Source organism: Thermobia domestica, chromosome 2 (assembly GCF_964235325.1).
Source record: "Thermobia domestica chromosome 2, izTheDome1.hap1.1, whole genome shotgun sequence".
NCBI classification, from domain to species: Eukaryota; Metazoa; Arthropoda; class Insecta; order Zygentoma; family Lepismatidae; genus Thermobia; species Thermobia domestica.
Window position 1 is genome coordinate 324076345 of NC_137455.1, and position 23802 is coordinate 324100146.

Sequence of the window (23802 nt, forward strand, 5' to 3'; positions counted from 1 at the left end):
GATTCTCATACATATAGAAGTTCTTATAGTAAGAAATTCCAATAAGGATAAAAGTCATAATCCACAGAAATGTCCTAATAAAAATGAAAAATAGTATTAATGAAGTCCCAATCAATAAAGCAGTTCTAATAAATAAAGTAAACATACTAAAATAAAGTGGTCTTAAGCGTAGCTGAAATGTTGAAGGCAAGATTGGTCCTCGTGAAATTCAACCGAACTCTCATATTCAGTACTAAGGAATATTTTGTAAGCGTAAGAGGTGAACGATAGCGTAACGCTGAGGAGTTTTTAGGTGATGTGAGAGGCTCTGGCGGTCATGATGTTGAGTGAGGTTCAATAGTCATGAGTGATACAAGATTCAAGATGAGTGGGATTTGGGGGAAGTGCCCGCCTATATCATATCACTTTTTAGCTCCAATATACTGATGTACTGTACAATTTCCTATGTATTGTATAGGCAAGGTTTACTAGATTCTAAATTGTACACAAAGTGTAAAAAAGACCTTAACGAATAGAAGTAATCTTAATTTATCAACGAAAAAAGATGCTTAGGATATTCGTGAAAGACAGTACCTAACTCATCACTGAATTTTTGAACTAGTTTGTTCTATCATTTTTCTTGTAGTGACTAATGAAGAGAAAATCTGGAACTGAGATAGAAAATCCTTATGTTCTCCCCCCCTGCAGAAGAAACTTCATCCAGACTCCGTTACTGTTTCATTTCTTGGGAATTGTTGTTGAAATTTTATTAACGAAACTGTAACCAGTGCTTGGTGTGTCAAGAACTGACAGATTCTTCCATTTACTCCCGACATGGATACTATCAAGAACACATGGTTGATGCAAGATGAGGAAATGACCACACCCCGTACAGAATGTTTCAACGTCTTTCTCAAGCACTTTAACAACCGTATTATTATACCCTTCTCTAAATTCAATGTAGGTAAAAGAGTGGCAAGAAAAATCGGTCATCCTACTGTCCAGATCTCAACCCTTGAAGAACGAAGTGTATGCAAACAACTGAATAGTAGTTGAAGCTGAAATACTGATAATGCCCAATGATGCGATGATATGCGTGAGTCAACTGTAACTACTTTTTAAACTTTGCCTTAATCACGAGATGATCCTATGAGTTCTCAAATATAATATATTTTATAAATTTCCAGGATTGTTAAAAAAAGTTCTTTTTCAATAATTTTAATAAATGTTTTAGTTGTTACATAATATTTTTTCGTTAAGTCTTTTTTTTTTTACACCATGTAGTTGGAACAACTGAAGACAAATGAAAACTGACATTAAAGCCAAGGCAAGAAACAAACACACACACATATTATATATATATATATATATATATATATATATATATATATATATGTTATTTTTCTTCATAAATTAGAAAATGGGTCCTTAAAACATCTTAACAAAAAATTCAGAATTATCCTAAAAATTGTAAAGATCCTAATCAACATGAAAGATAATAAAATTGATATTTTAATAACCATAAAACCCTTAACATGGAATGAAGTTCTAATAAACGAAAGCTGTAATAAATATAAATACAAGTATTACTGAATATATAGGCTTCAATAGAGATAAGAACCTTGATAAATTGAAAAAAAGTTCTAAATATATTACTACTAAAGTCCTAATAAAACAAAGTTAAAAAAGGGACCAATGATCATTATATCATAAAATATTCCTAAGAAATGTAAGTTACCGTGGAGATTGGTACATTCTTTCCTTTTAGAAACATAAGGATAAGCACCAGTTGACGATTATATTACTATTTGGTGCGTGTGTTGTAAAATGAAAAAAAAAAAAAAAAACACTTTACAGTGATGAATGAAAGAAGAAATTCACTGTGATATCAATTATGATAAACACACAAATGGACATGAAAGAAATGTACCTCACAATTTGTTGATTTTGATCTTAATTACGTGCTACTAGGGATAAACATATGTTTCGTGTGGAAGCATTTCATTTGATATACAACAGGAGCACAACCACGATATTTTGTTGGGAGTGGCTTGAATATATAGCTGAAATGTATGACGAGATCTTGGAAGCAAATTCTTTTAGAGGCGAGATAGTGTAAGCACAGGCATAACTGTTCTGCCTGGGACGCTGTTGCCCTCTAGAATACCCTCAGATTACAGGTAAGACTCTTTCAACTCTCAGAAGTATGGAGCCATATCCCTCAGCAAAATGTCGTAGTTACGCCAATAGTGTGCAGGATGGGCATGTATACGCCAACTGCACAGGATTCACGAATTGCCCATATCTATCATTGTTGTGAAATTTTACAATAATCTTGTACCTTTTCTAAATTTTAGCACACCTTTAACGTTTTTATTTGAATCTTTTGCGTATTGACTGTTTCCATAATTTAAATCTTTCTTGTAGTAACCGTGCCTATTATTTGAGCCTTCCCTTTACCTATCATGTCTATCCTAATAAATGCCTATTGTTGCCTATCCATGCCTATCCCTGTTGCAAACTTTTAGAACACTCACGTGTTATTTCCAAATTTTAGCGCACTTTTCATGTTTTCATTTGAACCTCCCTCGTACATTTCTAAAATAATCTGCAAACATTCTCATATGATAGTAATTTTCCAGCTTTAGGAGATGTTTAAAATAACATAAGAAATAGGCAGAGATAATGCCATAAATGAATGGTATTGAAAACAGATGACAAAAATAATGATGATGAATGTCAAAACTAATATCCGGTATTAATTCCCAATATTTTAATCTGATTTTGCCAGAGCTTAAAAAAGTATTAAATAAAAATCTCTCTCTTTTTTTTTTAAGTCTCACTCATTAAACAAATACACTTGGCGTTGTTAGTTGAATGTTTGCAGAATTACGAAATGCAAGTAGGGGTGGACTTTTTTTTTCTCCTCCCTAAAACCGCTTATTACTAACAGATGAGGGTTATGTGTACCAATTGAGACGGAAAGCGCATGAATTAGACAGGCGGCAGGTGCTGAAGCGAACATAAAGGCATGGTTTTTTATATCAGTCAGAGGAAGCGGAAATTCTATTTCATTTACCTCTGCTCAGCCAAAACCCACAATTCCCCAACCTTATCCTATAACTTTCTTTCTTTCTTTTTTTTTTTTTTTAGCGTTATAAGAGAGAGAGAGAGAAAGAGATTTTTATGAAAACCATCCAGTTTACTTCCCCTTTTACTATCTTTTTTTAAATTTTTGATTTGTCACCAATGTGCAAAATCTATACGACAGAAACTGCCGCTGAATTTGGCAACTTGCCCGATTTATAACAAACGGGCGAGTTTTGACACAGAGCGAATTCATTATAAAAAGAAGCAAGGTTTGATTTTATTTTTAAAAAAACCCTCTAGATTATATGTCTAGAATATTAAAGAAAATATGAGAGATAATCACCAATGGTAATTGTTGGCAGGAAAAAGGCATAAAGGATGAGTTTTATCTTGTTTTCCTTCTTTTTTCCCTGTTACATCAACAGCTGCAAGAACGCTTTATCTTTATTAAAAGAAGGAAGATATGAGAACGTTACCACTACATTACGTACCAACACAAATTCTTCTTCAGAAGTAATTTTAAAGGTATTTGCTGCTATACTAATAATGTTTCACAGCTTACAAAGACATTTTTATTAAGAAAGTTGCGTCTAGTGCACCATATTTCAAGAGTTTCATTTCTTTTAGCTTTTTTAATTTTGAAGCAACGGCTTGCATGTTTTTCTTTTTAAAAAAGTATTTAAAACAGTTTATAATAATTCAAATTTATTACTACTACTACCATTATTATTAATATCGTAATTAATATCTTGTGAATGTTGTAATAAAAGAGTGACCGGTGACGTCGAAAGGCGTCGGAACTCTTGTCTACAGCGTTTAAACAGGCATTATTTCATAAAATAATCATACTGCAAATTCACGTTGTTCATCTGACCATCTGACCACTGTTGTATCAGGCACGTAGCCAGGATTTCGTGAAGGGGGGTCCGTGACATGAAACTGTGGTCATCACATTAGGGGCTCGATCATTCTAAACAATTTTACTGGAACATATATTGGTTCGTTTAGCCAGCATTTCGTAACGGGAAGAAGGGGAGGGGGGGCGTAACATGAAATTCTGTAGACCCAGGAGCTCGATCAATCTAAACTACTTTACTATCAACATATATTGGTTTGTGAGGATATGTTGGTAAATATTTTAATAAACTATGAAGAAATCTCGAGTAAAATAATAAAAGAAAAGACGTATTGAAAAAGATTATACAATATTTACATCCTTCCTCCGTTTATTCAAATATAACAATTTTCCTTTCATTATGACCTTAACTATTATAAAAAGTATATATTCACTATTATAGAAAGTACATACTCAATAATGTCTTGTAAAATATTTTGCAATATCTGCGTTCCTTTTTCTGTTGAATCAAATGTTAACAGAACTTTCTTTTCACATATATTTTTGTTTTTATTATTCCGTGAACTATTGTCTGTTTCAAATGACAGGTTAAGGGAGCAGTAGAAAATTGTTTTTGAAATAACATGTTTGATATTGCAAGGATGCGATGACGAAAAATTATGATAAAAAATGTCCACGCTGTTACACAACGACACTATGCTTTTGGAAGCTTAAAATCTCCCTTACTAGTAGCAGAAATTCTGAGAATTCCGCAACTTTTCTAGAAATTTCAAATTCCCTGACTCTTGCAGGATATCTCGCTCACCTCCCAACCATGTATTGCAAGCAATACAAATTTCTTCATAAGAAAGAGTAACCAAAAGCTTCCTGTAGCTTATTTTTAACGCTGATCCTTCTTTTTCTAATTTTATTTTGTTTCATCCTTCCCTAACTTTTTATTTCTGGTCTCGAAGGGGGTGTCCGGACCCCCCGGACCCCCTTGGTTACGTGCCTGGTTGTATGGTACCTTATAGCTCATCAGGCCCGTATCCAGGAGGGTCTAGGAGAGACCGGGCCTGCTGGCCCCTTAAAAGTTTCACGGTAGGCTTGCAAAATAACTATAATATGGTGATAAACTATAAGAAGGTTGGATCGGGCCCCCCTAACTTCAGTCGGCCTGTAGCTCATGTGAGCAAAGTGGCTTCGGATATTGGCTTCTTGATCGTTGACAGACTTAGAAAAGTAGCTGATTCTGTTTATTAATAAGAAAAATTCAAATACGAAAGCAGAAAACAAACAGAAGCTAGAAGGGCATTCTTTAGTTATAAACATCAAATGAACAAAGATTAAAAATATGTCTAATATGCTTCGTATATCTACCGTTGCAATACTTCCTAGTTGCAAATAAGTACCCACTTTATTTAATGGGCAGATTGGAAATAAATATCTGATAACTACAGTGAATTCTCTTGATTTGGAAACTAAAGATATATAATAATTAATTAACATTAATTAGAAACATAGTATTTTGGATATACAGGGCAAGTCAAAATGAAGGAACCAATTTCAGAAATTCTGTGAAATCTAATAAATGTATGTTATTGTGAGAAAGGTTAACTTCCACGCAATGTTTCTACTGCTACAGCTTTCTATTACTAAAAGTCAGTAGCGAACAGTTACGGAAAATGACCTTGACTGTGTGCTTGATTATCATGTAAACAAGGTGTGATTACTATGCAACGACATTTCGATACCAAATATCAAAAAGATCCATTTACGGGGAAGGCCACTCGTAAGTGGTCCAACAACATTGGAGGTCCTGCGTGCTCACATCACAGTAGCCATTGCTGATAAATGACCGCAACATGCTACTAAGGGTTTGGCAGGAGATAAACTATCGTCTTGATGTGTACCGCATTGCTCACATAGAACACTTGTGATAAGTTTCAAGTAAACCTTGACAATTTACATTTCTTAACACATGTCTATTAGTCTATTCTTAGCTTAATATATGTTTATTCACGAATAAATTTCTAAATCGGGTTATCATTTTGACTTTTCCTGTACATAAGTTATAGATAACAGACACGGTATTCAAAGCACTGTTGCAGTAACCTACCTCGCTTTCTCTGTTACATTACAATAATAGTTTGGCAAGCAAGATGACAATTGTAAATTTACTGTCATACGTTATATGAAGACTTGTGTTAGCTATTCCAATAGTAAAAAAGCTCAATGTATGTGTGTCACTCAAATCCAAATAATAAAGTCATGCTAATACCGTAAATGTCGGTATTTGCTTTATCTCTTGCTGTACAAGGAAGTCTTTGAATACTTGCAGAAATATGGTTTGGGTTGATTAGTGAGCGAACTCTACACGTTTGTTAAATGTAAAGAATGAGAGGTTTTAATTAAGCATAATTTTAACATGTAATGTACAGTGAGAAGAAGGCACAAGCAGAATAACTTGCTGCTGTAATTAACACAGTGGAGTACGTTTGCACTAATTTGTTGTCATATATATAAACCTTATATGATTAGCTCAGTACCAGAATGTCTATAAAACCGATTCGACAAAACGTTTATTTACACTTGTATTTTAAATCTAATTGAAAATATATAGATCTATTCTAGAAATTTGAGTTCCGGAGATACATATTATATTGTAAGGATTCCCACATCACAACAGACGCACGTGTCAACTCAACACGTGCTATTGATTATAAACAACCTAGCAGACAAGAAGCCGACACAAAGGACACCGAGGAACGCCGAAAGAAGACGGACCTCACGGAAGGACCCGAAGAGGACAAATAAAAGGAGGACCAACGAGGGAATCAGCATCAGTGGTCCAACTGATCAAATCACCTACACCGCCCTGAGGTCGCACTGGACTAGGGGTACACCTATCCTTCCCGAGGTTGCACTGGACTAGGGGTCCTTTCTACAACCAAGCCTCGCGAAGCTGCCTTGAACTAAGGGGTCTATCCTTCAAGACTCAACAGAACCGGCAGGTGCCTTGGAGACTGCCTTGAGAGAAGGGGCACCGTGCAAAACACCTATTCTCCTCTTATTTGGACATTAACAGGATAGACAGTATTTTGCTCTTTGTAAATCAAAGACGTTTTGTAATTATCAAATTTTAATAAATTGGTGAAGGGGATAAAATTTTGGTCCATTATTGACTCTTCCAAAGTCATTACAATACACACACACATTATATATATAGGGGCGGATCCAGGATATGATCAAGGAAGTGGCTAAACCATATGTTGCCGTTTTATCCAGTGTAAAGCAGGATTGAAGCCCATTTTATCCAGTGTATACCTGAGCGTCAAGGGGGGAGGGCTATAGCCCCTATAGCCCCCCTTGGATCCGCCACTGTATATAAGGGTTGGGCAAAACCGGTTTCATAAAAACTGCAAACCGGTTTTTGAAAATTTTCAAAACCGGTTTCGATTTTATAAAAACCGGTTTTGTGCCCACCACTAATATATATTTAACAGATATTCGTGTAGTGTTGTGTGTTATATATAAAATATAAAATGTAATTTCATTTCCATTTGAAAATGGGCTAGCCGCATAAAGTATAGTTTTCTTTAGGGCCAATGGGATTTGCTGTGTCATTTTGAGAGTTCTATGTGTAAAACTCAATTTATAAAAGCAATAGCTAAAATATATAAAAATTGATTTTATCTTTTACAAAGTTCGATAAGAAAATACTAACGCTTATATTCTGGTTAGTATCTCAGACTCCAGGTAACTAACACTGCAAAAAGGTTTGTTCCTATTAGTACAATAATAATTCACGCGAAACTATGAAAGTGGATAAGAAAGCATCGCCATCTATAGAGTGTGTCGAAATTCAGTGAGGATTATGTGACGTGGGTATGACATCCCACCAGAGTAGTTAAAGATTAATTACAATTCAGCGGCAATTTGTGGCGATGTTGAAGAGAAGAGCATTTAGTGAAGATTTTAATTTAAAAGTTACAACGTAAGAAGTTTAATATACAGGTAGTCTATATCTGAAGTAGTTATGTTTAAGGATAGCTTAAGGAGAAATAAAGTTTAAGAGTCAAGATGATAGGAGCAGGATTATTAAAAAGTAATGGAACCGATTTGCGTAAATCTATAATGATTCGGAACTGGAATCGGAATCGAGAATATCGAGAAAACGAATCAGGGTGTGGAACGAAAAGAGATTTTCTGATATCTGTTTCGGACTCTCTATCGAAGTGAATATTGTGAAAAAAAAAATCAGTTCCAGCCCGAAACCAAAATTTATTTCCTGAGAAAATCGGTTCTGGTTTTGGATTCGAATGCGATATTGAAGCTGAAGCGAAACTACAGAGAAAAAGGGAAATAGATTTTGTCACTAAACAGCTGTTAGTGGTTCCCTTTAGTTATTTCACACACACTCAACATTGTTCATAGCTTATAACCATCTTGTGTTAACGTTTACATATCACGTCAAAATGTATTTTGACTCTCTTCTGAACACACACCGATATATCCAATGTCGAAATGTATATCGGCTCTCTTTTCGAAGCACAATAAATTACGCTTTCCGTTTACCTTAAAAAAAAAAAAAAAAAAAAAAAAAAAAAAAAAAAAAAAAAGATATGTTGAAAGGCTCCTGCCGAAGCAAACCTTATTAAAACTTATATTTACGTCCCGAAACTGGAACCAAAAACTCGGGTAGAAAAGTCAACTAAGCCTAACTAGCATTCCATAATTATGTTTGTTCAGTGCATCTATCATGATTCTTCATTAAGTTTATCAATTGAAGCAGTCTTAGCGAACTACATAAAACGGCACAAGTAGGAACCTTTCAATTAAAGTGTATTAATAATGAATTAGCTGCAAAAAATGTCATCATTCGTAACTTAGAGTTACGTGTCAAGGGGAAGTTCAGGGTTAAGATGAAATCGCGACAAAACAAGGAACAATGGACCAATCAGCAAACTTTATAGAAGCAATGTCCCGATTCTTAAAATAGATTGGTTGGTTGGATCTGAGTTTCGAATCCCTTTCAACAGCGAGACTACACGAAACTTGGACCTATACCTTAAGGTGGGATCCGAACCGCGAATTCCTGCCAGGGATCGAACTTTAGTCTCCCGCACCAAAGGCGTGTACTCTAACCACTTAGCTACAAGTAAGCTCTCTTAAAATAGAATATAACATGTAAAAAAGATTTGCAAATCTGTTTGAAATGTAAGTGAATCCGGATAGTTGGTACGCCAAAGGGGAGCACCGCTGCAAAGGGTTAAATCGTGTAGCCTATTTGTGTTAAACCTACACGTCTATTACAGTAGAGGAAGAGAGGTAAAACAGAAAATAATGGAGATAACTTGCCTGAAAGAACGGGCTAGATAGGGGAGTAAAGGAACACCAAAATAATTACTTTCTTAGCCCTAGTAGTTCACTTGTCTAGATGTATGACACTAAGGAAATGTTAGTCTATTTAGTAAGAAATTGGACATTGGCATAAAAAAAAAAACCTCAAAAGACACACTCCAATGAAGTTCACATTTAAAATTCTGAACTTGGTTCGGCTTGGTTTCTATAAACTGCCAATTCATTTCTATAGGTTCATTTGAATAATCTACTTCACGGATTCAAGGAGGTAATTAATTTAAATCCGTTTATAGAAAATCGAACCCAGAACAACTTATAAGAGCTTAATTCAAGTAAGTTATAGAGCTTCATTTGCATTTCATGTTAAAATATATGGTTTCTCATAGACTTCTAAATTTGCCCAATAAATGAAATCATCAGATCTAATAGCACAATGAACTGACAACATTGATACTGTAAAACCTATTTACACATACATTACGTATATTGAATAGAAAAATAATCATATCAAATTTTAAAAAGAAACAAGCAGAAAACATCTTAGCAATGGCCGTTGAGAATAAGCTATTAAAATATCTATCATACTTTGTAAGTGAAAGAGAAAGAATTGCTTGTTTCTTGGATATAAAGTACACAAAGTTTTAACTAGCAGTAGCTTGTTTACAGCTTAATCATTAGTAAAACTTTGATACTAGTTCTGTATTTCTTGAAGAGCAGTTCATATGAATGCTTAAAACAAAATTAAAAGCTCTATGTCTTTCGAAATAGGTCATTTGAAAGTGGCGGCTCCTGAAGGAAGTTACATCGGTAATAATTTAAATTGTCTCAGAGACATGAAAAATAAACCTCCATACAGCTTTAGAAAGCTGTGTACAAGTAGTAGTATGTTAGGAAAACTTTCTTTCCTTAGCTTGCAGTGAAAAAAAAAATATAGCGAGTGACTTCCCTCAAGAGCCGCCTCTAACGAAACCTAAGCGTTGTGTGGAGGTAAAGACATTTCATTTTGTTGACTTCGGCAAGTAAAGGTGGTGATGTAATCAGCATCACACACTTTCCACCTTTTCCCCAGGTTTATCCCTAGTCATGCTATGAACTCCTCAGTCTCATTTGAGCGAGGGTATAACAAGAAACATATAGCAATATCACAATATACACCACGGGAAGGAGTTTGGTTTGTTGCAGTGTATATGAAAATTGAAACTTAAATTTTTGCATTTACCTTCACCTATCATTCTACATTCCAATTTGTAGAGTAGAAAGTCATTTGATTTCATTTTAGCGTTGCATTCCATGGACAGACTAGTATTTTGTATCCTGCACATTATACTACCCTGCTAATCTCGAAAGCACTGTAGAGTAGCCTATCAAACAAGGATAATATCTATAAATACCCTCATAGGAATTCTTAGGTAATCTATTTTTGATTGTTCATATCTCGGAACTAACTGGATGAATCACCTGCATAAGCGAACTCTATTCCTAACTATTGACCCTCTAACAGGTTGTCCAAAAATTGATAGTGATCCATGTAGTAGTTCTTGAGGCTTTGTCTACGGACGGATACAGAAAATGTACAAAAAAACATTTTGGCAAACAAAACTCTTCAAATCTTCCCGTTCTCACCGGGAATCGACTCCGGCTGCTTGGTTAGCAGGTACAAGACGCATTACCGGCTATGCCACCACTGTTATTCATATAAATACTATATTAGGGCTACTAATCTAGCGAACTCTAGATAGGAGTTAGACTTTCGTTCATTTTAGCATTTTAAAGAAAAATGTTCTTAACTATTACTGCAAGAATTACCAAAAATGTAGTGACATTATTGACAGTGTTACGTCTAATAATTGTGAAAATACAATATTACATTCCTCGTACAAATCAATATATGATGGCGGCGGGGATCAGAGGTAGGGCGCGCACCTGTGTTTCAATTCCAAGTATGGCCAAGTGTTCTTTGTGGTGGACAAACACCGTGTTCGTAGATTTTTTGGGGTTCTTCCCTTTCCTCTCACTTTTTGATTCCAGCATTTCATTCAATCATCATCATCATCATTTTATTTAGCATACAGGGGGACAAGGTGGCTTAGTGGTAGAGAGCCCTGGCGTGTGGGGTCCCTCTTCTGATCCCGGCCAAGTAAGTTTGTGGTGGACAATATTGTATCCGTGGATTTTTTCGGAATACTTCTGTTTCCTCCCATATTCTCATTCCACTAATACTTAAATCATTATTCACTTACTTTAATCATAGTCTCCCTTAGCCTAATGGGAATAATCTTAAAGCGTTAAATTGAAAGATTTCGAAAGATTACCTTTAGCATTCGTGACACACGTGGGACGTAAAACTTAACGATTTTAGTTCACAAATCAAATATGTAAAAATCCAAATTAGCTACAACTACTGTCTCTATAATTTTATGAATGTCAACGAATGCGATGTAAATAAAACATCAATTGTATAGGACTTCTCTCGGTTATAAAAGCAAATAAAAGACGTTTCTGAGTACGGTTATTTATGATTAGAAGTGGCTTTTACTTGTGAAAGGTTTGTGTGTGTTTCTTTAAACGGATAGTGGAGTTTCAAAATCCGAAGATTCTTCTATTGACAGTCCTCGACAACGTACAGCTTTTCCAATACCATCCAAGTACGCATTCAAGTTATATAATAATCGATCCAGTTTTTTTCCTCCGCACGTTTAAAAACCAGCTACTTCTTCCATTTTCCAAAAAGAAAGAAAGAAAGAAAAAAGTTATTATTAGAATGTTGCCTGACTCCCTCTTTTACGGAACGTACCTCATAATTCAAAAACATCTAAAATATTGACAGCCCAATGCCGTTATTATTCAATATCGGATTTTACCTTGCACGAGTGCACTTCCAAAGCATGAACAGAATACTTTATCTCAATTTTCACCACAAGAACGAGAATATCTTCTTTCTTGTTACAACTCTGAAGAAAAGGTTGTAACTAATACGCCGAGGTATCAAGTGCAATAAATATTACTATAAGTATACATGTCCATTAGTAGGCATTAAGATGCATGTAACTGTATATATTCCTTTCGAAATAATGAAAATTTATAAATATTTGAGTATCCAAAAGGAAACGGAAACGCTATTCAGGGACAAAAGAAGCAAACCTAATCTATTCAACATAATATTTATGATTTGTACTGCGTATTTAGTAAGAGCTGCATCTGTTTTGCAGAGTCCCTGTAGATGTTTACGTGACAAATTGCCAAATCGGGTTATTGAGGGGGAGGGAAAGACATGAAAGTTTTTCTGCTTTACTTTACAGGCCAAAATACTAGCTGTAAAGATATTTTATTATCTATTTCGGTAACACCAAGTGGTCTTTATGGTGGACAAACACCGTATGCGTAGGTCTTCTCGGATTTTCTCGTTTCTTCCTACTTTATTCATTTCTCTATTTCATTCATTTTCATTGTATCCTTTAGTCTACATGGAATAACTGTGGGACGTAAACACGAAGATTTAATTTGATTTTTAATATTTCGATTACCAAGCACGGATAAGGTCGTTTGTATCTGGCCGAATTTTATATTTATTATTTATACATATTTCTAGGCATTAACAGGCACTTACTGGCCTTAAGGCCTCTCACGTGTGAGGGATGATGTCCCTCGGGGAGCACACTATCCGGGAAAGTGAGGAAGGAAGTGACGGCCTGGGACCTGTATGTAGGTGCGATCCCAGTATTTGGCTGGTGGAAATGAAAAAAACAAACAAACAAAAAAAAAACTCATTTAGGATGGCCGGTGTAAAAAAGCTGTTACACCTTTTCGACCGAATTTGACAAAAATACAATTTTTAAAAAATCGTTTCAAATGTTCGCAGCTTAGTTCAGTGACTGTCATTTCTAACACATCGTGAGCCAGAATGCAATAAGGACCAAACTCAAGGGTCAATTTTCACTTCTCTCCTGCCCCAAGGCTACGTGTATGCGTAAGTAATAGATGTCCTAAATCTTTGTTGAATTCCGAGTCTAGCTTCTTGTTTCATTTGTCTAGGCCAATTACATCTTGAGCTACAAACATGTGTAAATATCTTCAAATAAAATCTTAATTTTTCGAAAAATCGATCCGATACCAATGGCCTTAGTTCACAGGGTAGGATTAGTTATCAAGAGGTTAAGATAATATTTTCACCGTTAAAAATCAAGTTTCTCTTTAAGATATATTACGATGACCAACTACACACTTTCTGTTACACTTACAAGGTACATTCGCGAAGTGTCCCCTCAGGATTAATGTAAAACTGATTTAAATGCAAAGTTCTTCATGGCTTAATGTGTATTGTACTAATTTTAGCGGCCCATATGGGTAATTTGGATATTTATGAGCCTTCATATACCCGGAATTCAATCATACACTACTATAACGCTCGGTCACAAAATTGCTTTTAGTTTCTTTAGATGTAACTGAACATGAATGTGGGCATATGCAAAACAAATTGGATCAAGTACTGCTTCTCTGACATGTGTTATTCACACCGGCCGCCATCTTGGATTCAACTTTGGGTCTTTCAAATGGGAATAGCTGCATATGATACATCAAATTATATAAAATTTTCTCGGAAATTCATTGGTGTAGTGAGTTTTGCGGTAGCTTGTACCATTTGCGGGATATTGCATGTTAGATCCCTCTAGGCATTTCGCGAATAGACATTGCAGAGTAATATCAATTACGCTTACGTTTTTGATGTTGACAAATCAAAACAATTTCTAACTGGAAAAGTACTGTAGGTATAAAGAAACTCTCTACAACATTGGTGTCATAATCTTATTACATTTCTGTGAGTGACTGTTATTACTTCCATGTTATAGTATAACAAGGAAGTATTGTATTACGAACAAAATGTCTAATGTAAATCTAGATACAACCAGATTTTGGTGAAGATCTACCATATCCTATTTACGTCTGTGTGTCTGTATGTATGTACGTCCAGAAAACATTTCGTTACCAATAAATCACGTAAAAGAGCACATATACATACGGGGCCCGGCACAACTTTTTAATGGTTGAATTTGTGAAGTGCCTCACATTTAACATGCAATATCTTGTAAATGGTACAAGCTACCGTAAAACTCTCTACACCAATGAATTTTCGAAAAAAAAAAAAATATGAATTTGATGTATCACATGCACCTATTCCCATTTGAAAAACCGAAAGTTGAATCCAAGATGGCGGCCGGTGTGAATAACATGTCAGAGAAGCATTACTTGAGCCAATTTGTTTTGCATATGCCCACATTCATGTTCAGTTACATCTAAAGAAACTAAAAGCAATTTCGTGACCAAGCGTTATAGTAGTGTATGCATTCCAGATATATGAAGGCCCATAAATATGCAAATTACCCGTATGGGCCGCTAAAATTAGTACAATACATTTTGGGCCGCGGAGAACTTTGCATTTAAATCAATTTTAGACGAATCCCGAGGGGACACTTCACGAATGTACCTTGTTAGAGTTAAAAATAAATTATACCATTTTCAAGTTTATTCGCGTGTCGTATCCGGCTGCGAGCTGCCATTTGGTCATCGCTCCTGTAGACACACATGAAACAATAACGATATGTAGATGCAACAATTATTCACTGAAGTGATTATAAATGTATTATTAAACGGTCATCGTTATATGTTTAGTTCCATGTATCTATGTTTTTCTGGCCCCCAAATAAGGTTCTTATGTTCCCCTTGTCCACAGTGCACTAGAAATTCGCCATTATTGCTTTAGAACAAGACTGACCAGCCCTAGGCCTGCAGGCGAAACACTAAGCAGCAAGACATTTTGATTGGACTGCCTGAAGCAAAACCACTAACATTTTCAATTTAAATTGACCCAGAAGCGGCTCGCGAGGGAAGTCATACGGATAAACTTCTTCGCCTGAAACTAAAATAAGAAAACTTTCTCTTAATGTACTAATTACTATATGCAACAGTTAGTACATTATATAATTCAATTAGTTTATTGGATTAGTTTTAAGCAAAAAAAAAAAAAAAAAAAAAAGCTAATTTTCACCCACATGACTTCCTTTACAAGTTGCCTCTGAATTTATCCAATCTATTGACCTTGGTTCCTTGTGAATATTAAGGGAGAAAGTATTTACTTTTTTTTTTTCAGTTTCTGGATGTTTTCAATATTTTCTGTTTATTGTCACTTTTGTCGTAGGATAAGAATGCCCACTTTCGTACCATTCGTAATTTCGCAGCACCGCATAAAATGATGTAGGTCAAGTAATATAAAAGCTATTGTTTTAGGTATACAAAAGAAAAGCTGCCCCCCCAAAAAAACTTTCTTTGCCCCTTAGTTTGATCCCCAAAACATTAAAACTTTATTAGGTCGTCACTGACGTAACATCTAGGATAGCATAATGGTATTACCTGCAATACGTTACATAGGTCATGTTGTTACATCTTTCCAATAATCTACTCTGATTTTCTTATACCTCAAGTAGGGAACTTCACTAGCAGGTCTGAAAAGGAATTTTGAGAGGCGAAACATAGGTCTATATCTTATCAAAAGAGACAAAATTATTTCGTACCTGTATAACTTTTGGCAGAGAAAAATTTAATTCAACCCTGCCAGCGAATTTACGCAAGTAGCATCAATGACGTATTAAGATAATTCTACTTGATAAACATTTGCATTCATTGACCTATGGACTCTTTCTGATATAAAATTTCCGTTTTTTTAAAAAATATTGAGATTTAGAATCATTTAATTATTTTGGGGATCTAAATCATTACGCAACCACTAAAGCATTTTTAAGTGATATTATTTCCTGTACATTTTTAAATACAAAACTTGCTTCCGTCCTTAATAGTGCATTGAACACTCAGAAATCACAGGATAATTCAGAAGTAAATAATTTTAGATATATCCCTTCGTTTCAAAGATAAATTTGTTTTCCTTTGATTTTTTAACTTCTGACTGAGAGCGACCAACAAATTGGACTATGCACAGTGATGCGCCGGCAAATGTAAAAATGATTTGTACTCGGTACTTGATTAATTTCTCAGTGAAATAAATAAGTTGTGTTTGAACACAAGATAGGAACTAAAGAAAAAGATTTGACTTACCATAAAAATGTAAAATTTATATTAGTGTAATTTCATATCGTACTTGAAGCACTTAAGATCTTAATTTAGTTGTATTTAGATAAGCGTGTTTCGGTTGAAGCCATAAATATTATTCAAGCATATGATTTGATTTACGAGAGCCATCTATTGTGCTAAGTTACCGGAGTTCGAAATTCTATGTATTTCAATCTCTTTGTATACAATATTATGTTACATTGTAAGAAGTTGAAAGATTTTCTTATTTCTTTTGTGACTAGAGTACATATTTGCTGAACGAGGATTAGGGGCGGATCCAGGACGGACTTTTGGGGGGGGGGCGATGGGTTGTAATACTTCTAGTTAGAGCTACTTTTAAGAGCTCAAAACTCTGGGATGGGTTTTCTTTATATATAAAACATGAGTTTCCTCTTTTTTTTTGGGGGGGGGGAGGACAATCGCCCCGATCGCCCTCTGGATCCGCCCCTGACGAGGATTGAGGATATAGTCGGTAAATCTCAAAGTTAAGGTAAAAAATACATACATAGTATCAGTCGGTTTATCAAGTGCATGTAAGTGACCTAGAGTTGCCAGATATTCCAGAGAAAAAAAAATCATGGTTTTACAATTTTTAGGTGAGGGGGAGGGATGAAAATGTGAGGTTCATAATTTATATATAACAAAGGCATATGAGGTTTCACTTAGTAATCAGAGAATTTTAATAAAAATTGGAGCCATTTCATTAAAAATAATTGTAAACACAAAAAGTATACTATAATTCCTACTAAGAACTCATGTGGTTCGCAGTGGCGGATCTAGAGCCTAGGTCCTCCCTCAGTCTTTTGAGTGACAAAAATAATTTAAGCTATTGTTTATATTTTTGAAAGTTTACTATAAACTCATAATATACCTGTTATAGTCTCGGTTTTGGGGAATCCCCCTACTTATTAGCTTCTAGATCCATCACTGGTGGTTCGCATTACAAATTAAACTAAGTTCAACCTCGTTTAGCCTTGGTGTTAAAAGGGGCCGCTAAACTCAAAACCCAAGCAAACCAAGTAGCTCTATATCACAGAAATCTTTGTTATCCTTAAACTGATTTTATTGGAGACTGCATTTTATTAAGTACAGTTCGACGTTCTTTTTTATACGTTCAAAAATTTCTTGCAAGACGTATTTGAAATTCATAACTACCTGGGAGCTCTGCTTTTATTAAGTCACAGTAGCTTCTGTTCCTGACATCAATATACCATGATCGATCAGACTGTGATAATTATATTGGAGATTATTGACAAACGAAAGCTAAGACGCTAAAAATAAATACTTCTTAAACACAAGGTTAAGATGATGGATTAGACAGGTAACAAAAGTGCAATCTGTTACAATAGTGTGTGAGAAGTCAGTACCTCTAAACAAAAATATGCATTTTTGTTTATATAATACATTATATACCTTAATATAATGCATTTTAAAAGGTATTTAGTCAAGGTCTATCATATTTTCTTTGTGATTTGATTTGATTGTGTTTAGCGTCCTTTTGAGTAGCGAAGCTATATGAGACAGACCTATAGCTTAATGTGGAATCCGAATCACATGACTTACCACTGAGAATTGAAGCCTGGTCTCCCACGTCAAAGGCGTGAACGCTAATTATCATTTGTTTTATTTAATTACTAAAACGGAAGAAATAATTTTGTGGGTAAAGATAAACATGGATAACGCAAAACATGCCATAAAAACGTTAACCCTAAGCTCTTTACAATCGAAAGGTTCAGGGTTCGCATCCCGAGGAAGATTTTCTGACTAGCAATTTTTCAGGGTCTCCATCAATCTCATTACTAATAGCTTTACTATATAGTCTCGGACAGGTCTCCTAAATTATTCACTTCCTTGTTGCTACTCTTGTTAATGATTGTAAAAAGGTCTTTGGTCTGTATCTGAGAAGTTATTAAATAAGTAAATGATATATAAAATCTAGAGAGGGTGGGGTTGTTGAAACTAACGCTGTTATCCCCTTTCACCCAAACACCTGTTAATAATTATTCTATTAATTTATTCATTATGTTGAATTATTTTCATCAATTGGGTAGCTGTTTATTCCAATATTCAAAAATATATACTTCGAAAACATAATGCTATTTTTTAAAAAATATTTATCAGTAGTTAGAAGGCAAAACATGGCTATTAAATATCTTAGCATACTATATCCGTTAAAACTAGCAAGTGTTCTCTATTCATATAGCACTATTGATCATTTTATTCTTAGGTGGGAAGTATCCTTGGTTTCAATCCAGATCATGTGAGCTTGTGGAGATCGTATTCCCGGGTTTTCTCGAGGTTCTTTAATGTCCTTCTACATTATTATTCCACCAATGATTCAATATAATCATTTGTTTTCATTAACCATCCGTGTCCTTCAGTCTACAGGGCATAATCATGAGACCTAATACTAGTTTTTTTGTTTATTTCCTTTAGATAGTTAGAATTCGTCCATCATTGAATATTCCTGAGTCAAATTAACTAATCACAAGAAAAAATACGTAACATACGCGTTCTACTGAATCGCCTGATTTTGACAAATCTTTGAGCGGTAGTAAGCTTTGACTATTTTTAGTATGAAATGGTTTTGTATTCAGATCTTTAATTCCAGAGTTTTCTACAATCACAGTTGGTATTTGGATGTAGTTAAATTTTCGAATAGTACTAATAATTAATATTTAGAATAACAATTAAGGCTAATGCACGCAATAAAAACCCTCGAAATTTGAGGTTTAAGATAACTTGTCCGATGGTAACTAAATGAAAAACGTACTGTAAGACCATTTAAGGATTTTACTTTGCACCAGATTTAAGTATTTTAAAGAAAATCGCATGTAACTTATATGCGTGTAACGTAATGCTTTAGAAATGTAGCACATGCCCCACAAAAATGCCAAGCCAGGAACAGAAAAAAATTCCCGCGAACTGATTTGCCTTGGTTGCTCTATGTCCAAGAAAATCTAATGTTAATCATTCCTGTGAGTATATGCTTCAATCTGCTCCCTCAAAGTCTAGTGATTCCTTAAAAAAAAAAACTAAATTTTTCCGAGTGAAGCCCCTCTCAAACTATTTTTCTGGATCCGTCACTGTTCGTAATTTAATTTACAACAAGAAATCCATTCCGGTATTTACTTAAATAGGAAATTTACCTAAAATTAGAAGGCAGGGGATACCAGCAGTAGTAATTTCCTATCTGGACCGGTTCAAAGTAACCCCTATTAGAGGCTAAAACCGCCTTCTCCCACTTTTTTATGACTAAAACGTTTTACATTTCAATTTCAACTATTGCATCAAAGTCCCATTATACACAGTAGTATTCTACGAAACTGACTTAACATTGACGGTAATTCTTGTGATATCTTTCAAATTTTGTCGGCCTTTACAGTGACTGCTTTCCATACCCCTTACAGCAACAAACACTCCGAGTAATTAGAAATGGTAACCGCCAACATTATAGCCAAAATACAATTAGATGTTCTATCTTACGGAGGCTCTTTACAGCTCATGGTTTTACCGACAGAGGACTGTGGAACTCTTTTCATGCTACGTGCAAAGTAAGCTCGTCTTACGGTACTTAAAATAAAGATTTGAGAAAATGCAATGAACGACTTTTTGTTCGAAATCTGGAAGCTCCTTGCTAATCAGCACAGTCTAGTTTGTATTATTAACACTTTCCGGACGACCGACAGGATATCACTGTCGTGGAACTAATAGAAAGTAAGACGAACGACAAGCATAACCCGCTCTTTGTTTTACATTTTTATTTCGAATGAATTACGGGGTATATTTGCAACGTGTCTCCTATATACATTTATTGTTACCATTTTGTTCAAACGTGAACCATTAGATGGCACGAATAAATTCTTATCACAGGAAACTTATTTACATTAAGCATTGTTGAAGTTTAATTTGCTGAGAATGAAATAGAGCAATTTATAGCAGATCCTAATAAAATAATGGAACTTCACAAGAGTTCTGATTCAAATAATTTTATAATAGAGTTAAGGGCACATTCAATTTTACAGGTTTTTTTTAGAATTATTTCTGCATTATTTATTGTCAACACTTTTACAATGTGCTTTTTGGGAAAACTTTACATTTCACGCTCCAGCTGCACTAATAACTAGGCTCCCTTTAAAAGGGTCGGGTGAGCTTTGTGGTAGGGAAGTTTGGACCCATTGTTAAAATTAGTCGAATGTAATTTCTAGTATCTGCGTAAGGAAACCAACAGGAGCGGGCATGGTAAAGGTTCAACCGCATGTTTTTTTTTTAAGTGTTAACGAAAAATATTTTCAAATGTTAGAACCATTACTGTAAGTATACAAGCTATACAATATATTGAAAGAGCAACTTTTGTAGTTTTCAGAAATACCTTTAAAATTAAAAAAAAAAAAAAAAAAAAAAAACGAATTTATTCTACGAATTAAAAAGAAAAGATCCTCCGTCTGATAAATAAAATGCATTGTCAAGTTCGTTCGCAAAGAACTAAACATGAATTATCAAGTTCAAATAAGAACAAGAATAGGGATGGTGTCAAAAGTCTTCAGAAAGAGGAAGAATAATATATGTTTAGTCATGTGTTTCTATGTACGGAAGTAAGCAAAACGAGGAAAAAATGACAAGAACTTCAAAATGTAGGTATGGGAAATGGAGAGAACTTAATTAGGTGAAACGAAAAGTTAATGAGTAAGGTTGTGTGAAATCGAGAAGAAAAGAATAACATTGGAGATAATTGAAAGAAGAAAGAGAGACTTTGCGAAGAATACGTATCCTGCGGTAGATGATTGAACGTAATGGTGGAAGGTAAATGAGATAGGGTATAGAAATACTACAATTGAAGGGCAGTATTAAAATGTATGATTATTACATCACAAGAAAGAAGGTCAGAGGTTAGATTATTCTTTGTTTGTGCTATTACCTATTAATCATTACAAATATATATATAATTGTATTGTACAAGTATAAAATTCGGAGGCTGAAAAATGCAAGTTGACTTTAGATTCCATAACCTATTTTTAATTTCCGATCCTTTAGTAAGAAGGCCAAAGGGCTTTTAAGGTTAAAGTTAATAGTAGTTACATTAGATTTATTGATTTATCTGTACTTATATTCTTTCTCAGCGTCGAGGCTTATAGTTTATAGCGAACAGGACAAGACCTATATACGTACAGATCTAGAACGAGACCTACAGTTTAACGTCATAATGTACTGAGAGACTTCTTGCATCAAAAGTACGCGCGTTAACCACTGGACCAGCGAACAAGGCTGGGTCCATTAGGATTTGGATAGGGTACAGACGGATAAGTGCGCGTCAGACATGGACATACTGTAGATAGTATAGAATTTCAAAGCCAATTAGAATAGACCACGGCCAAAAACAATCTGCAAGTAATGTTGACATTTCAAGTGACTGATGAAATTAAACCTTTTATTCAAAATATTTTCAGTGTTGAGTACTTTGGTATAATTGTATTCAAGACATCATGTCGGAATCATATTTAGAGATAGTAGTTATTATAAAGTATAATAACTAATTTTATTTAAGTAGTAACATATTGCCTTTAGAATGTAATCAAAACATGTAAAAAGCTATTTTATGTTTCAAGTTATAAACTTCCCTCTATTGTAGAGGTTACTAAATTTGTATCGTCCAATTCCTACCTAGAGAAAAGCTAGCTAAGTTTGTGCGAATAATAGCAGAAATGTTTTTCAAAGTTTTCTCCCCACTTCCAAGCACTATTAATTTTTGGAAATAACTGTAGCAAATACAAATAGAATTTGGAACATCCATTTGTCCATTTATCATTTTTCAAAATATTTATCAATTCAACTAATATTCGTTTTCAAGACTTTTCAAAGAAAGCCAAAATTGCGTGCCCGACTATTATGAGGATTTTAAAAAATGCACTTCCAGATTTCTGTCCTGCACGGAAGACCTTGAAACAGTTGGTCCAAGTAGAATTTAGCGTCTTGGTCAGCACCAATGCTATATGAGACGTGGATTTACAGTTTAACGTTGGAATCCGAACAACGTGAGATCCCACAGGAAGTCGAAGCCGGGTCTCATGCATAGAAAGCACACAAGTTAACCATATATCCACGAAAGATCTGTAAATAGTTGCTATTAGAGCTTATTTAACAGTATTTTATAGATACTACTGGTTCGTTTTTTTTTTTAAATATTCTTTATATTGTATTTAAGTTGCTCACTAAAATTAGAAAGTTAATTAGTAAGAACGTAGTGGAAACACTTAGAAACGACCAAGAGTAGTTCTGATGTGTGAAGATAAACTAAAATAAGGAACACAGACAGTATAAGAAAACGTTTTTGGTTTTGTGAGGAATCAAACCGCGATACAATGTTTTCCGAGAGGTGTTTTCCACTGAGGAACTTGGCATGTTTCTTGGACCTCAACTAACCCACCTGACCTAATAATCTTTGGACAGTCATCTCTTGCAGTAGATATCTTTACGCGCGCGCTTTCCTAATTAAACTACGATTTGCATAGATAAATATTTGCACATATTACCGATGCATACAGAACAATAATGATCGAAATATACAACTGATGGACATTGGTAAAGCATTCGTCGGATTAGTCTGGAGACAAGTTCCATCCTCTTTTCTTTCTACGGTGTTTTGAAGAAGAGTTTACTAAACAAATGTTAGGTATTTCTTTATATCGTTCAAGGCAAAAACTGAATTTTGCAATCTAAAGTTTGATCATTGAAATTTTAAAACGTATTTTCTTTTTGTTTAAATAGTAATATTTTTAATCTGTCGATTTATTATAGAAGTTATGGCTTAAGCATACCTGTTGTACCCTTTAATTATAACTTTAGCCTTAATTTTTGTGATTATACACAGCTTCATTAAGTTGACATCTCATTCCTGTACATTAAAAGAATTGGTTCTGTTTCCTATTTTAGGTGAAATGCACCACATATGAAATTAACCATGTGCATATGCAAAATACAAATACTATATATATTATTTCTCACATACCAAATTCCACTAAATCACTCACTATAGGAAGCACCACACCTGTGAAAGCGAAAGGAAGGGAAAATGTAAGCACCAAACCACTATCATTGTACACAGAAAAATGGGCTCACTGACACATAGCCGCAAGTATGACCTCGCTAGGGCACACGATGCCCACTTCTGCCCCGCGCGCTCACCTGGCTCCAGTTCTGCTGTTAGTTGCTCCAACTGCCGCTTCGATCCATGAGGCGCGCGCATCGATTTCTCTTGCCTTTTTTTCACGTGGATATATATATATGTATGTACCTCTTCTGTTAAACAAGGAAAGGTCAAAATTCACAAAAGGAACAGGGGGAGGAACAGCAAAAGAAAAAAAAAACAGTGAAAAAATTATATAAAAGAAGGAAGAAAGAAAAAAATAGAGAAAAAG

The 23802-nt window shown here is 34.7% G+C and overlaps 1 protein-coding gene across 4 annotated transcripts in view; it reads right to left on the bottom strand.

Annotated features, from left to right (window-relative positions):
- Positions 1 to 23586, bottom strand: part of LOC145678674 (uncharacterized) — a 327665-nt gene extending 304079 nt beyond the window's left edge. Inside the window, exon 1 of one of the 4 annotated variants that reach the window (XM_081749068.1) lies at positions 23433 to 23586. The gene's annotated coding sequence lies outside the window, so the exon portion shown is untranslated. Of the gene's footprint in view, positions 1 to 23393 lie in introns of all 4 variants that reach the window. The other 3 variants (XM_081749067.1, XM_081749070.1, XM_081749069.1) reach the window with 3 other exon arrangements.
- Positions 23587 to 23802: the final 216 nt, after the last annotated feature.